Below are 15,499 nucleotides of genomic sequence, written 5' to 3'. Positions count from 1 at the left end.
GGTTGCTAGGAATGTGGTAAAAACCATGGCCAAGCAAGGCGAGTACAGGCTTGCTTGACTTAATGTTAGGGAGGCCACCTCGGAAATTCCAAAGCAGAGGAAATGCATTACTAAAACAGGAGGCAAAAAAGGACCGTGATTCACATAAAGTGTGCATGTGCTAATACATATGGTTAGAGGTGTCTTTAGGAATATTAATATAGCTTAAATGTGGAAAAGGTACAGTGCACCCTAAAGTGGAGGTCTGTGGCCAGGTGGCTCATGCACTTGCCTGCTCAGCCTGCTGTTTATGCTCTGAGTGTCAATGGCAAACAATCCTCAGGTTCTCTATGTTTAAATTGCACAAAGAGCTGGCATTTTCATTGTACTTTTATTATTTGTTTTTATGGATTGTGCAAGCTGACCAGAGAGCTTTGGCTGTGGGGTGGTATAGAAAGAACATCATCACCACTATCGTCCTCATGACTTGGACAGAGAATGCCTTCCAATAGAGGACACCTGAACATCAGAGCATGGGAGGGAAGGAATGGGTGGCTGGATCAGACCACAGTTTTACAGCAAACTCTTCAGAGGCCACTTTAACTACGATCATGAAAGAGAAGCTTCAACTAGTCTGATGACGAAGCTGAACTTGTGGCAGCATAATATTTGCAAGAGAGTGTGAGAGAAAATGGAAACCAAACTAAGTGTAACCTTGAATGCTTTTTTTCCATTGAACATGAAAGGTTTTGTTTTAATGCCAATGGCTGCTGTGGGTGGAAGAGGTACCAAGATGGCAAGGGAGCCTGTGGTGTAGCAGTCAAGAGTGCAGGAGTGGGACTCAGCCAATCTGGGTTTTAGTCCCTGCACAGCCATGGAGCCAACTGGGTGATTTGGGGCCAGGCACAGACTCTCAGCCCAACCAACCTCACAAGGATGTCATTGTGGGAGTAAGACTGAGAAGAGGAAGAGAATGCTGTAAACCACTCTGAGTTCAATAATAAAAAAGTGGGGGTAGGATATAAATCTATTAAGTAAATAAGGGAGGTGGGTTTTTAAAATTCAATTAAAAAAGACATGTCGCTTCTGTTTGTATTGGGAGTAAAGTTTGGTAGGCATCAGAGGGTACCTTCATTCCAATGAAAGTGACAGCACCTGGTGGTGAAGGGGAGATTGAATCCTGAGAGCTGAGAAAGAATTAAGCTTCCCTGCCTTGTTTGCTGTCGTCATGATCCTGTTCAGGACCTTGTATATTATCTATTTCCATTTTTAAGTGTATGTTAAACAGAAGAATGCATTTAAGCTCACATTCAGTTTGATGGGGTGGAAGAGGAGGATGAGAACAGATGTGCACAAGAGCACCTGATGCAATGCATTTATTTATGCTCTCATTGTGCCAATATAAGAATTCTCTGTTCAATTGCCCTTGCCTATATGGCCTTGTTGCTAATTTTTATCGGCCATTAACAAGCCCCCAAGATGAGTTCTTGACATGCTTCTATCCGAAAACAAGCTGAAAAATGCAGAATTCTGGTCCATGGTGGACACGAAAGGATGATTGTAATTAAAACTTAATAACATTTATACACGCACACAATCCCTTCTTCATATGAGATGTAAATGATGCCTTATTTAGTAAAGCTTGGCACATAATTAGTGGATTTACCAGGAAAGGTACCAGATTCATACCTGGCTTGGAAACTATGGGCCACCTTAATTAACAGTTAGTGCCTCAATCCAGCTGATGTGAAAGGAACAGAATTTAAAAGGCAGGCAGCCTAATCCAGTGCATGTTTCCTTGGAAGTAAGTCCCCTTGAGTTTGATACAACTTATTTCCAAGTTAAGTGTACATAGGACTGTGTCTTCAGTCATGGTTAACATTAACTGAATTGTATAGAAAAAAAGAAGCAGCAAGTATTTAGCCCCTCTCTCTCTCTCTCTCTCTCTCTCTCTCTCTCTCTCTCTCTCTCTCTGCAACAACAGTGAGCGTCTTTTTGTAATACAGCCATGTGGCCATTTCGAATCGGTTTTTTGAGTCCAAGAAATTCTCAGAAGGAAGAAGAAAGAAAACTAGAGGTAGTGAGAAGGTGCAACAAGATACTGGCTTCCTAACTGGCAGCTCATGCTATTGGCCCACACAACATTCCCTTCTATTGTTTGATGTGCTTCTACATCAAGTGTGCACCGGATTCACTTGAACTAGCAAATCACATTTTGCAGCCTGCACTCGGTTATGCTAATCAAATCCAGCCCACTTTTAGTTGTCTCCTTTTCAGATCTCACTTTCAGATATATGTCTGAAAAAGAACTCTTGCTCACAGAAAATGCTTCAAGTTAAGGATCAGTGCCCTGTCTTTGCTCCAGCTGTCCTGTTAAATTTCCCTTCAGAGATCCATTTCTCGTAGATGCCATCAGAAGTGAAAACTGGGCACTGTGAGCTTCAGGAAGCAAAGGAAGCGTGTGCATTTGCTAGACTGCAGTCCACCAACCACTTGCTGCACTGTGGAAGCCCTCTCAGGGTGCTGAAGGGTTTTCTTGTGTTTGCCTGTTTCTGATACAAGTGCTAAAGTAGCTTTCGCTTCATCTGCACCAGCAGTAGCACAAGCAGGTGTGGGTATGATGCCTGCTAGCATAGCCACATATTGCATGGCTTTATTAATTTTCCTGCAAGCTACTCAATGTTTAAATGTATAGAGATGTTTCTAGTGTTACATATTGCATAATCTTGTCCCTTGTATTGTTCCATTTTTGTTTATTTCTTGGGTTTTGGCTATTGTGTGGTTTATGATGGAATGTTTCCCTGATGGCAAGTTCCAGTCAGGTGATGCACCATCAGTCAGTTTTATTATTTGCTTACCAGGGCTAAGAATGCCACTTTGGCCTTTTAAGGAAAGGCAAGAGATAATTGTTTTAAATTAAATACTAAAGGAAAATGTAGTAACTAGAAAAGGTTACATTCAGTCCCTCCTAGTATCAACTATCACTTCAATAACTGAAAGAGATCACTTCTCAGTCTGCAGTTAGAAATGAGCCAGAGAATGCTACCATGACAGCTATGATTTCTACAGGAATTAATGGGGAGGGAGTAGAATCACATGGCCACTATTCATTCATGTAGCAGTCGGTTGCCCAGAGGTTCCCACCTCCTTGCAACCTCTGCCCAGAGATTCCCTGGTCCCATTTCCAGTCCGGACACTGGATTCGGCATATAACAACCCAAGCGTCGGGGGGGAAAGGATTTTATTTGAAAGGCTAACAAAATAGGGGTGGAGGGTCTGAAACCACTGAGACACATAAGGCACAATTACACACAATGGAGGAGTGGGACAGTGGAATTGGAGAGTAGCATAGGCACAGTTAGAAATATAGAAACAGAATGAGTCAGAAAGGGCCTCCAGGCCATCTAGTCTGACCCCCAGCTCCAGCAATCAAAGCCCCCCGAGACCCCAGGCCCTGTTGGCCTCCTCGGGCAAAAACAGCAAAGCTTTCCCAGCATAGCCCTAAACATAGAATGCAATACCAGATGTAGTCTTCCAATATACAAAGTGTTCTTTGGCGGAGCCTCTAGCGGCAAAAGAGAACCCCTCCTTGGAGAGGAATCCCAAGCCTTCTCTGCTCCCTTCTTTTATCCCTCCTCTGGTCATCAGATGACTCCTGGGGTGACATCCCATGACGGTATTCTAGGTGAGGAGCATTTGCCCTTTTTGCCCCCATACTCCTGCTTTCTTGGAGAATGCAAATTCCCTTGTCCTTGGCTATAATTTACAGTATCTCTCTTTTTGCATTCCCAAGCCCTATCACCCCCCTGCCCCACAGCCTTGGTTGTGCTTCCTTGAATCAACACCTGGCAATTGTGGCCATTTCCTCGAAATGTTAGTTAACCTGTCCCCTGCAGGTTGAGTCTTTGGCCAGTTTACATTACAATTCATGCATTCAATTAACAGATTTATGGAACACTCACCCAATTTGAAAATATCTCTAAGTACTTTCCAGGAAAATATTCCAACTGTTCGTTGGTCTCTTTCTTTCTCCACATAAATGTCTGAGTTCTTCACAGTCATTGGAAGTCACCATCTCTAATTCTAATAAACAACAATTTATTAGAATTTTTGTTTTTTCCTATTTAAAAGATTTAAAATTAATTCTTGTATTTAAATTTTGCTATGTAAAAAAATATGAGTGAACCAGTCTTGCTTTAGGCTCTGCAGCAAGTTGCACTGCAAACAATTGCTACAGGAAAGTCAAATCTTTTTAGCATCTTTTAAAGCAAGCTTTTAAAGATACATATTAGAAGCAGATTAGAGATTTGAAATTGAACTACTGGGAAATGGTTGAAGCCCTCCTGTTCAGGCCAGGTATGCTAACAAAGCCCTGCTGGATTCTTTCTTCGAGGTGTATCTTTGGTAGCTAATTGCTTGGAATGTTTTGTTGCACTATGCTGCTCTTCGTTTGATGGCAGCCCCGGAATCTCTAATGCCTACTCCTTCCTCCTCACCTTCATTCTGGCTCAGTGTTCCCACAGTTTCAGAAGGACCTGTTGGGCTAGCAGTACTGCTCTCACCTATTTCCAACTGCTGTGGCCTTGAGGTCCCAACCACCACTCCCCCCTTCTGGGCTGAGTCAGAATCAAATCTTATGCCTTGAGATGCTCTGCAGAGCTACTGGGCTTCTCCATTACCATATATCTCATTCCATATATCACATCACATGATAAATGTGATGGCACTGGGAGGTGGAAACACCACTATGACACCAGGACAAGGTACTTGTTTATTCTCCATGACTGCCTAAAGGCTGATCGGATTTATGCATAGCACTGATGAAGCTAATGGAAGTCTTCACATTTCAGAAGGCCCGTGACCTCCTGGAAGATCTTGGGCTATGCTTCCGATACCTCTGAACTTCCACTCTTAGTAACTTGTGCCCTCCAAATATGTTGAACTAAAACTCCCATCATTCCTATTCAAAAGCCATGCTGGCTAGAGCTGATAGGACCTGTATTCTAAAACATCTGGGTGGGGGAAGTTTTTTCTAGGATGACACTATGAAAGTATTGGGCAAGAGCATAAGCTTCTCCTCTCTATCATCCTGGTAGTACACAAGCTCCTGGATTTCCCAGTTTGCCTAATCTATCCCTACATGTGGGTTTTCATGGAATTATTTGAAGAAATATCATCCAAGCACAACCAGATGGTCATAAAGAAGGCTGGTTCATATGAAGGGCTACTCTGATGGTCAAATATGGAGCTTTTCTTGCTTCTTCAGCATGTTAACTGTTGTTGGGGGAAGATTTCTTTTTCTTACCTAATTCTGAACATCCGAACAATATGTAAACCAACATGCAGTTAATCATCTAAATTTGCACTTCTCCAAATTTTGCAACAAAGTTCTTCATTCAAAATATCCATACAAAAATGTATATAGTGGGGGAAAATACATACCAATACATTATATACATTGAATTATATTAGCAAAATTGCTTGCCAAGTGTGTATATTAGGCAAAAAAATGTGTACAAAAATGCATGTATTAGGTAAAATGCCCACATCAATGGATGTGGATACCAGCTTCATTCCTACTCGGACAGACAAAGCCTTGAAAACAGTCCAGCACAGATTACTACAGTGCACTCTATGTGGGGCTGCCCTTGAAGATGGTCCAGCAATTACAATTGGTACAGAACAGGGCTGCTTGGTTAGTGATGGAAGCTCCTAGAGTGGCCCACATAACACCTATATTGAAAGAACTGCATTGGTTACCAATTGTGACCCTGGCCCAATTAAAGGTGCTTGTGTTCACATATAAAGCCCTGAATGGCTTAGGCGCCAGTTACCTACAGGAGCGCCTACACCCATATATGTTTACCCAGCCTTTCGGATCTATGCAAGGGGCCCTCCTGTGTGAGCCATCCCCTAGGGAAGTGAGAGGGATGGCTGCTAGGAAAAGGACCTTTTCTGGTGCTGCTCCCCATATCTGGAATGTTCTCCCCAAGGAGATTCCCCTGGCGTCTTCTTTAAACTCTTTTCGATGCCAAGCAAAGACCTTCCTTTTTAAAAAAGCATTTTAATAGTTGATGCCATTATACCTTTGTTTTGTATTTCATCTGTATTTTATTAGTATTGCATTTTTAATTGTTATTAGTCGTATTGTGGGTTTTTATCTTATGATTGTGAGCCACCCAGAGGTGCTGCGGCACAATAGGTGGCATAGAAATGTTTTAAATAAATAAATTCCATGCAAACTTTGAAAGAATAAACCTGCATACCAAATGTTAGTTTGGAGAAAATCTTAAAGTGTAGGATTTATAAGACCTGTGAATTGAAAAATAAGAACCTGAGAAGCTTAATCCGATACTGACCTCCATCCCTAAGTCCACTCCAGGACCCTGTAAGTGATAGCAGGTCCCTCTCAGACTAAATTAATCTTGCTTGACGTTTTACTTAATACTCATTTTTTCTCTGGGCAATAGGTCTTAAGGCTTAGACTGGTCTTCCACATGTTGCTTACCAGGCCTTGAACAAGACAGAGAAGCTGACAAATCCAGTATCTTTGGGTCAGCTTGACTTGCACCATCCAATCCATGTATGAAAATCTTGTTCTTCTTTCTTTTCTCCTGTTCTGATCCTACCCACCCGCAGAGGCTTGGTGCAGGTCAAAATTCCCAGCAGATCCAGTGTGAGAGTCTCAGTGCAGGAACAGAGCTTTGGTCTGGTGCAGGAATTACAAGTGCAGCTTTGCCCTTTCGATCTTCTTCCACAAACATCAAGCTTTAAAAACATCAGTGGTTCAGACTGTTTTAATCAGTTCAACATAACACGACAAATCAATTGTCTTCATCGGACTGTCTTCGGCTTTGAAGTTCTGAATATGAACAAATTAGGTTCAACTGAGAATGATCCACAGACACAGGAGTTCAAGGGGATTTTTTTTTGAGGGGGATTTGAGGTCCAGGCATATTGTATTTTGGAAATCTGATTAGCATCAAAATGTCCTTTTAGTATGTGCCACAGTAAATTCTCAAATGTGTTTTTTATCTCAAGATTTCTATCTTCCACATATGAATATATTTTTCCAGTGTAATGCTGTTTTGAACTTTTTCTTAGGAGTTTTCACATGGCTCCTTATGAGCTGATGAAGCCACATGTAATTTTTTTGGGGTAATAGATTTGATTATGTTCAAAATTCTAGAATGACTTGTAGAAAATGTAATATGAAAGCCAAGCCAGCAGATCCTGATGTGGAGAGGGGTCAGCAAATTCCTTCTTTTGATTCAGCTGAGTGCCAGAAGCTCTCTCTCTCTTCAGGTTCAGTTGTCCTTTACATTCCTGTACCAAATCCATATACTGAGCTTAACTTACTGGAACAAGTTTAAAGTAACAAAATCCAAACCATTCAAGTTTAATGTAGAATTTTTGGCATTGACTTAATGGCAAGGAAGAATCCCCTTTCCTGTATTTAATTTAATCCATGTGTAGCATTGCATGTGCTGTGAGAGCAGGGTTTTAATTAGAGCTGTTAACAACCGATTTGGACCACAGGAAGCTGCAAGGAAAGGGGGGGGTCTGTCACTGCAGAAAGTAGAGAGAAAAGTTTCAGGGCATTTCCTGTAGATTGGTAACTATCCATCATCTATCTGAGACTTTATTGTTATTGTTATTGTTATTCTTTCAAAGAAGCACTGGTGAATGATGATGACAGTGTTGGATAGTTGCTCCTAGGCACCTTGGCTAGATTTCTGTAGCTGTTTTCCAGCTTCCTTCCGCTCAAGGGCTGGAGCTGGTGATGCTGTTTCTGGGCAAACAGCCACTGCTATGATGTTGCTTTAGATAGGCTGCAGCTGTCTGAGTGGGTGTTTCAGGCAGACTTTCTAAAACAAGCGCACCAGCTTCAGCTGCCGCTCCTGGGGAAAGAACTTCCTGGTTCCTTTTGATTTCAGTTCCCCTTCTCTCCTAAAATGTGTGTATTGTTAGATTTCTAAGAAGCAACGTACCTGTAAAGACTTGGGAATCAAGCACAGACAGTTCTGTGGTGGTTCCCTTGGAGAACTGTGGTTCCCATCATTTGCACTGGAAGCTTGTCAGTGCTAGTAATTCCCCATGCTTCCATGCTGAACTATGAAGCTAACACACGTGGGTGTGGGAAATCAGCTGAAACACTATGCGTCATGCTGAAGTTGCATTTCTCAGGATAATTAATTCTCTCAGGTTAATGATAATCAATTCTCTGGGATTCTCTCAGGTTCCATAATTTTAAACAATCTTCACCCAACAGCTTGCAATTTGTATCTAAAGTTGAGTGACCCCCTTCCCTCTAACAAGGGAAATGAGTTCTTGAGAAAGAGAGACAGAGAAGATCTGATGTTCAACAGTCGCATTACCTCTAACTCAAAAAGAAGGGAAATGAAATTCTGTGCTCTGGAAAATGTAAAATTGAGATGGGCAAGCATTGCACAATTTGCATGCTGCTAAGCTGGAAAAAAAAAAAAAAACCTTCATCCAGGACTGTTGTGTGTCAGTAGTTCTAGAGATTAGGGTAATGGAATGCCATGTCTGTGCACAAGCATTCTTCTTTTGGTTTGTTTGTTTGTTTGTTTAGTTTTGGCACACTTGCAGTGTTGTCATTGAGCAGTGGGCAAGTTGCTGGTTCCCTTTCCTTGCTATCTATTTCACAGCTTGTTGTATTTCTATTTCATATTCCCAGGTGGTCAAATAGTTCACATGAGGTCAGGTCTGCACTGTGCAGTGGGTGGAAAATGTTGAGTGCAAAGGCCAAAAATCTGTCTTTATCCAGGGCATTGGGAAAAAAACTGTCTTCTCTCATTGCACAGCCTTTTATAACTTAAACAGCAAGTTAGTGTGATGACAAGAAACTGTCAGTTCTTCTCATTTGCATGATGCTAGCAAAAGCCTTGCCCTTATTCTAATAAAGGAGAACAAAGTCACTTCACCTGCATGCAGCAGGAGAATGATACTCCTACTGATAATGCTCAGAGGAAAGTAGAATACTATCAACAACTCAGAGCTCACAATACAATTCAGGAAAATGTTGAGTGAGGATAGGGACAAAAGTCATTTAGTCTGGTATGAACTTATCTCAGATTTACAAATTGCTTCAGAAATAGGAGGTAAAGAGTAAAAATATTTGCATGTGGGAGAAAATGGAATTCAGAGACACCTCTGTGCACCTAGCTTGTGAAACTCTGGATCTGAAGCTCTCTGTCTTCGGCCACTTTTATGAGCATCCAGGTTAGGAACATAGGCATCTGCCTGAAACTTGATCAGACCCTTGGCCGATCTACCCAGTATCGTTCTTTCTGACTGACAGAGGTCCTCCAGTGTTTCAGGCAGACTTGTTTCCTTGCTCCAGCTGTAGACTGAACCTGACACCCTCTCCTGCAAGCCACTGAGCTACAGGCCCTTCCTGAGGGTTGTCATCCCTTTTTGTCCCACATGTTTTTCACCCTTCAGCTACATGGCAGGCAGATACAACATGGTGCCCTCTGCTCAAGGAATAGTTATTGAATTTGGTGGACACACTTGCTTTGTCTTTTGAGGAGAACTTGTCAAAATGCACAGATTTCTCCCTAAACAGAATGCAAGTAACTTGAGATTTTTTAAAAAAAATCAAATTCAGGAGAAAGTGGAAGTGACAAATTCATCCATCTGGAGATAAAAGGCAACTTCCTAGACTCCCCTCATAGCTGTATGGCATTTCACGTGTGTCATGCCTTGTTCTTAACTCTGTGGAACTTAGGAGAACTCTTCAACCATTTCAGATAAATCCAGATTTCTGTGACTCTGATCTCACCACAGACTGGATTTTTCCAAGCCAGACAGATTTGATTGCCATGTGGACCTGCTTCTTATTCTTGGGGATTTTTGTACAAATTCACATTTCTGTTAATGCTTACTAGTGCAAATGGATTCTGGTGCTAATGTGCATTAGTGAAGGTTGCATCTCTACAAGCAGAACAAACTGGCAACTTGCTGATGGTGAAATGAAAGATGCTTGACGTTGTGCTCATCCCTAGTGTAACCCTTTCAGCAGATAATGCTAGCCATGTTTAGGTCTAACTAAAACTTATGGAGGGTTATTTTGTTATGACACATTGATTTCAGTGGGGATAATAACTAACTTGGTCTGGATCCAATGCACTATCAGAGAATCAGTACTTGCAACATGAAGGGAGCAATCCAATTCTTTTCGCCCTCAATGCATGTGAACCTCTAAACACAGTACACCCTTTTCAGCCATGTAGATGAAGTGGTGTGGAGTGGGAGGGAAGAAGGCTGGGGCATTCTCTGGATGTAGCATAAGACATTGGGACAGTATACAGAAGTTTTAAATAAATGAATATGTAAAATTAGAAAATCGACATAGCGATAGAATTGCCTACTAACATTTTAAAAATAATAGCAAAGCTTTCCCTGGATGATGATGATGATGATGATGATATGATGATTCCATTTGTATGCCACCCCATAGCCCTTAGGGCTCTCTGGGCAGCTTGCAATAGAACAAGAGAATACATACGCCATACAAATGCAATACTATATTCAAGCAGTACAATCAAGGAATACCATATTTAACTCTAAGCAATACAGAACAAAACTGACAATAATATAAATATATAGTATCACAATAATATCAGCAATACATAATACCAATACATAATACAATATAATGCATAATATGGTACATAATATCAAAATTAGTAAGATACAGTTCTGATTCCCCCACACATGTGAAGCCCAATCACCCATCAATACAGTTTGGTAAAGAAGCACATTTGCACACCCCATGTGGGTTATACCAAGGTACAACAGAGTAGCCCAAGCGGTCTGCCAGGAAAGGGCCCAGTCTCCGAGGCCCTGCCCAAGAGGTGCAGCTCCCTGCATGTGGCTGGCTCCTCATGGAGGGCCTCCCCACTCCCTGCCTGCTCAATGGCGCTGCCTTTTCTCCCTCAAATGGTGACTCCGGCCGAGGTTGAGCTGGTGAAGGGGAGGAACATGGATGATCTTACCAAGATGATCTGAAATGAATCTTGCTTTGTGTCTTGGGGGAGGGGGTAGTTTGGGGTATAAAAGTTAGTCCTTTTGTGCCCCAGGCAGGTTTGTTTTATATATATTTAAAAGCAAAACATTATGTAAAAGAGAGCTGAAATTTTGAGATTTCAGAATAGGTACTCTGCAACAAAGTCATAGAGCAGTGGTAGCGAACCTATGGCAGACGTGCCACAGCGGGCGCACAGAGCCCTCTCTGTCAGAATGCAAGCCAAGTCACCACAACATCGCCCCAGCAGCTGAGCATCAGATAACAGTGCGCATGCTCGGACAGGAGTAGTGGCACCAGGCAATGACGTCATGAGCCGCAACTCATTAGCTGTGACTCGTCTGAGCTTTCGCATGGCGAGTCAGTGTGCTGCCAAGTATATGCTTGGACTGGCTGTGAGTTGTTTTTTCTAAACTAAAACCTGTTTTCAGGGTTGATTGCAGTGTTGGCACTTTGTGATAAATAAGTGGGTTTTGGGTTGCAGTTCAGGCACTTGGCCTCTAAAAGGTTTGCCATCACTCTCACAGAGGAATGAGGCAGTAGGCCTTATGTGTAAATTCCAGTACAGCATGTGAGTTATAGGGAAACCAGTCACCAGGGTGCAGATTAAACCTCACCCTATCACTTGTTCTGAAATGGCAGCGGGATTCACCATTGAAGCCAGTGGAGACTTTGATATTTAACTCTTCTGCAGTAGGTGGGGAATTTCAGGGAAAACTGGTGTCTGGTGATGAGATGTTTGAATATCCCCTTCCATCATATGTTGGTCCCATGCATTCTGGAAGTCTCCAAAGATCGATGGGAAATGGTTTGATCACAAAAAGACCAGTTCCACTCATTTCAGTTGGATAGATATATTAGCAGAACCAAATTACTATTATTTCCATTTTTCCTCAAAGGAAGCAAAGGCTTATAGACACAGTTTTAATCTTGTATTGAAAGACTTCTACTGCCCTGGAAACACACATGGATTTAATGAGATCTAGGAAACACAGTTCTGTAAGTTTCCAGTGTTTGATTGTGGTGGGCATTTATTAACTGGCTCCAGTGAGGTCACTACCATACTTTCAGCTATAGCAAGATCATTTTTGCAACTGCTTATAAACAATGTGTAAGGATATGTTTCTTTTTTGATAAGGCAAAAGAGAAAGGTGCATGCATTTATGCACTTATATGTTACTTTAGAATAATATGCTACCTGACCAATTATGGAGAAATAAAGAATACATATAGTTAGATTAATTATACACATCTTCTCACCAAGCTAGATGTAATCCAGGATTCATATGACTGGAATTTCTGATGCCTTCTCCCCACCATCCCACCCTCCAAAAAATGCTACACATGTTTTATGACTGATTTGCATCTAGGTTGTTGTATTGGGAACATGGTTTAACCACTTTTCTCATCTTTGACTTATCCCCCTGTTAGATATAGAAGGTTAGCTGTTAGATATAGAATATATATGGGCACAATATATAGAATATATATTGTGCCCATATATATTCCCATCTGCAACTAATACCTAGGGGTGGGGTTATTATGAAGAAGCAATGATTCGTTTAAATTCAGAGATGATTATTCTTTTTGATTCAGAGGCAGTGAACACATCAATGGGTTAGGGTTATTTTATTTATTTATTTATTCAATTTATATTCCATATCAAATTAGTCCAAGGACTCTCTAAGCAGAAATAGATTTTATTGCATAAACAAAAGATTGTGCAGTCATTTACAGAGACAGTAACTCTAACATTGACAAAGGCATCTAAAAGACAGCTATAGAGACAGGACTGTTATAAGGCTTATCTCTCTTTCTGAAGAATGCCGGTGGAGAGACTCTTGCCAAAGGCCAGCATACAGAACCTTCCTCATTCCAGGTCTACATTGAGTTTCCCTTGGGATTTATATAGTGTTTTAGCCCCCACAGGCCACAGTGCACTTTGCTAAGGAGTGCTTTCTGCAGAGATTAACTACACCTGTTGTTTTGGTTATACCTAACTCCCAGATCAAGTGACCTTAAGCTTCTACTATTTCAGACAGATAACTAACCTTGTGACTTACCTTGAGAATAATATACCTTGAAGAAACATTTAATGAGTCGGGAACCAAAGGCGTGGAAAGGGATTGCTGTACTTCAGTGGAACTCCTTGATGTCTTCTGGTGATTTCCACCAGAGGGCATAATCTGAATACAGGCTGCAGGGCAGCAAGGGACTGTTCAGTGCCCTCCCTGGTGCCAGGATGCCGAATGGGATCCTCCCATGGCTGCTTTTTTTCTTCAAAAGGAAAAAGAATCTGGGCGTTTCAGCCACAGAATTCTCATGCCGCATCTTTTCGATCTGCCTTGAGGCTCATTCATCTCCCCATTGCTCTGATATGCCACTGCCTATGCAGAGTCACAACTCCTTGTCCGTTCTCTCCCTCCATCATTATTTTTCCAGTTTAATATACATGTAATATACTTCTTCTCAATACTGTGCTTAACATAATGGCTGGGTTTGCACGACACAACAACCCCTAGCAAGTGACAAGCCATGGGCTGATTCATGCAGGTTAGCTTGTTTATGGGCATCAAGGCACCCTACTAGTCACGGCTTGTTGTTGAGGTAGTTGGACTCTGTTTTATGTACACTCAGGCAACTCACCCCATCATGGGTACCAGGAAGTGGGTCGTTAGTTGCTTGGTAAGAGTGGGAAAACCCCTTGCAAGTCAGCTGTCCCTCCAATGCCCAAGCAACACAGAGGAGTGACCATCACTGGGTTGATACCCACCATGGTAATCATGGCCAATGCTCCATACTCCACCAAAAGGGATGTCTCCCATTTTCCACTATCCTAAGCAACTTGAATATCAGGAAAAGTGCCCTGACAAGAGTTAAGTCCAAAAGAATAAAAAATATCGGAGGATCTTGCCATGAAGCAGATAGTCCACTATTCACCCTCTTCCAGGAGCAAGGATGATGCTGGGCCTTGGTTACTCTTGCCAGCTCACCTTTTGACAGCTGTCAAATGACAGCAATGTGAAAAACAAAGGTCTTTGCAGCTGCTCAGGGTCAATGCCCATGATAACTGCCTGCTGTATGTTGACAGCAAACATTCCCCAGAACATTTCAAAGGCAAGGCTGCCTATTTTGTAACTGTATGTGTGTGCTTGTGCAAGAGTGACGAAAACGACTAAAGAAACATTTGAAAACATTTGCACAGATTTCTTATATAAAATCATATGTGAAAAAAAGAGGTTAAAAACCAGTCATAGTCCCTCACTCCAATATACCATTTGGTTACTTTGAAGGACTGTCACTAGCTGTCAAATCAATTTTTGTGATCTCCGGGAAAAAATGGAAAAATGAGTTACAAAAACTGTGGAGAGCACAAACGAGCTCAGTATCTTGGCAGCAAGGAGAAGGGACAAGTCAGTCCTTCTGCAGAGCCCCCTGACATACCCCTGAGAAGATGGAGCAGGGACAACCCATGGTAACTGTCTTTTGGGCACACAATGGCTTTACCATGAACAACCCATATTGTGTAGTTTATCAGTAGGTTGCATTGTCATGAGATTGTGGTGTATTGAACTCAGGGGGAGAGTGCCAAAAAGATTGGAGCCAACACTGAGCTGCCAAGAAAGGCCAGAGAGATATCAAGATGCTCAGGGGTGAGGGAATCACATGGCATGCACAAGTAAACAAATAAATAAATCAAGAGCAACAGATGTCACCTTCCAAAAACAAACACCTCCTAAACAACCTAATGATGGCTAAGCATGTTCAACAGACCCAGAATGCTCTCAGTACAGAAAACAAGGAGGAGGAGTGAAATGCCCTGTTTCAACCCCTTTCTGCTTACTGTATTCCAGAGAAGGGCATGTTTGTCTGGAAACCTGAACAGGAGTGGCCCTGTTAAGGCAATCGTAAACTGGAACTTGCAAATGTTAAGCAGCAGAGGTTGTGAGCTTGATTTATTTTGAACACAGAATGTTGTTCTCCGGGGCACAGAATTTGCTGCTTTGGAATGCACTATCTGAAATGTCATTGCTGCAAAGCAACCATTAATTATAGTCAAATTGGGAAGACTGTGCCTGCTGGGACTATCAAAACAGTGAACTATTAGGGAAGAGACAGTGAAGGCAATATCCAAGCAGGATGCTTTATGGACCAGCTGTTGGAGATTAAAAACAATCAAGGGCCTTGTCACACCTTACAGACTATCAAATGTATTATTGCAGAAGCGTTTGTTGATTGTACTCCACTTCATCAGACACGTGGAACAATATTGAGAGTTTCAGGTATATAAATGTGATACATATGACTGTGAGGTCAGACGGAATTAAATGCAGAAAGTCCTGCTGTGGACTGGTTCCTTCTTCCACCAGGGCTGTCTGGATCACATATGTCCTCTTGATACCCTTCCCAGACTCATTTTTTGCTCTTCTATAATAGTTTAATATCCTGCTTACCATGCACACACAA

Source organism: Varanus komodoensis, unplaced genomic scaffold (assembly GCF_004798865.1).
Source record: "Varanus komodoensis strain SLA01 unplaced genomic scaffold, ASM479886v1 scaffold4, whole genome shotgun sequence".
Classification (NCBI taxonomy): Eukaryota; Metazoa; Chordata; class Lepidosauria; order Squamata; family Varanidae; genus Varanus; species Varanus komodoensis.
This window is presented reverse-complemented; position numbering follows the sequence as displayed.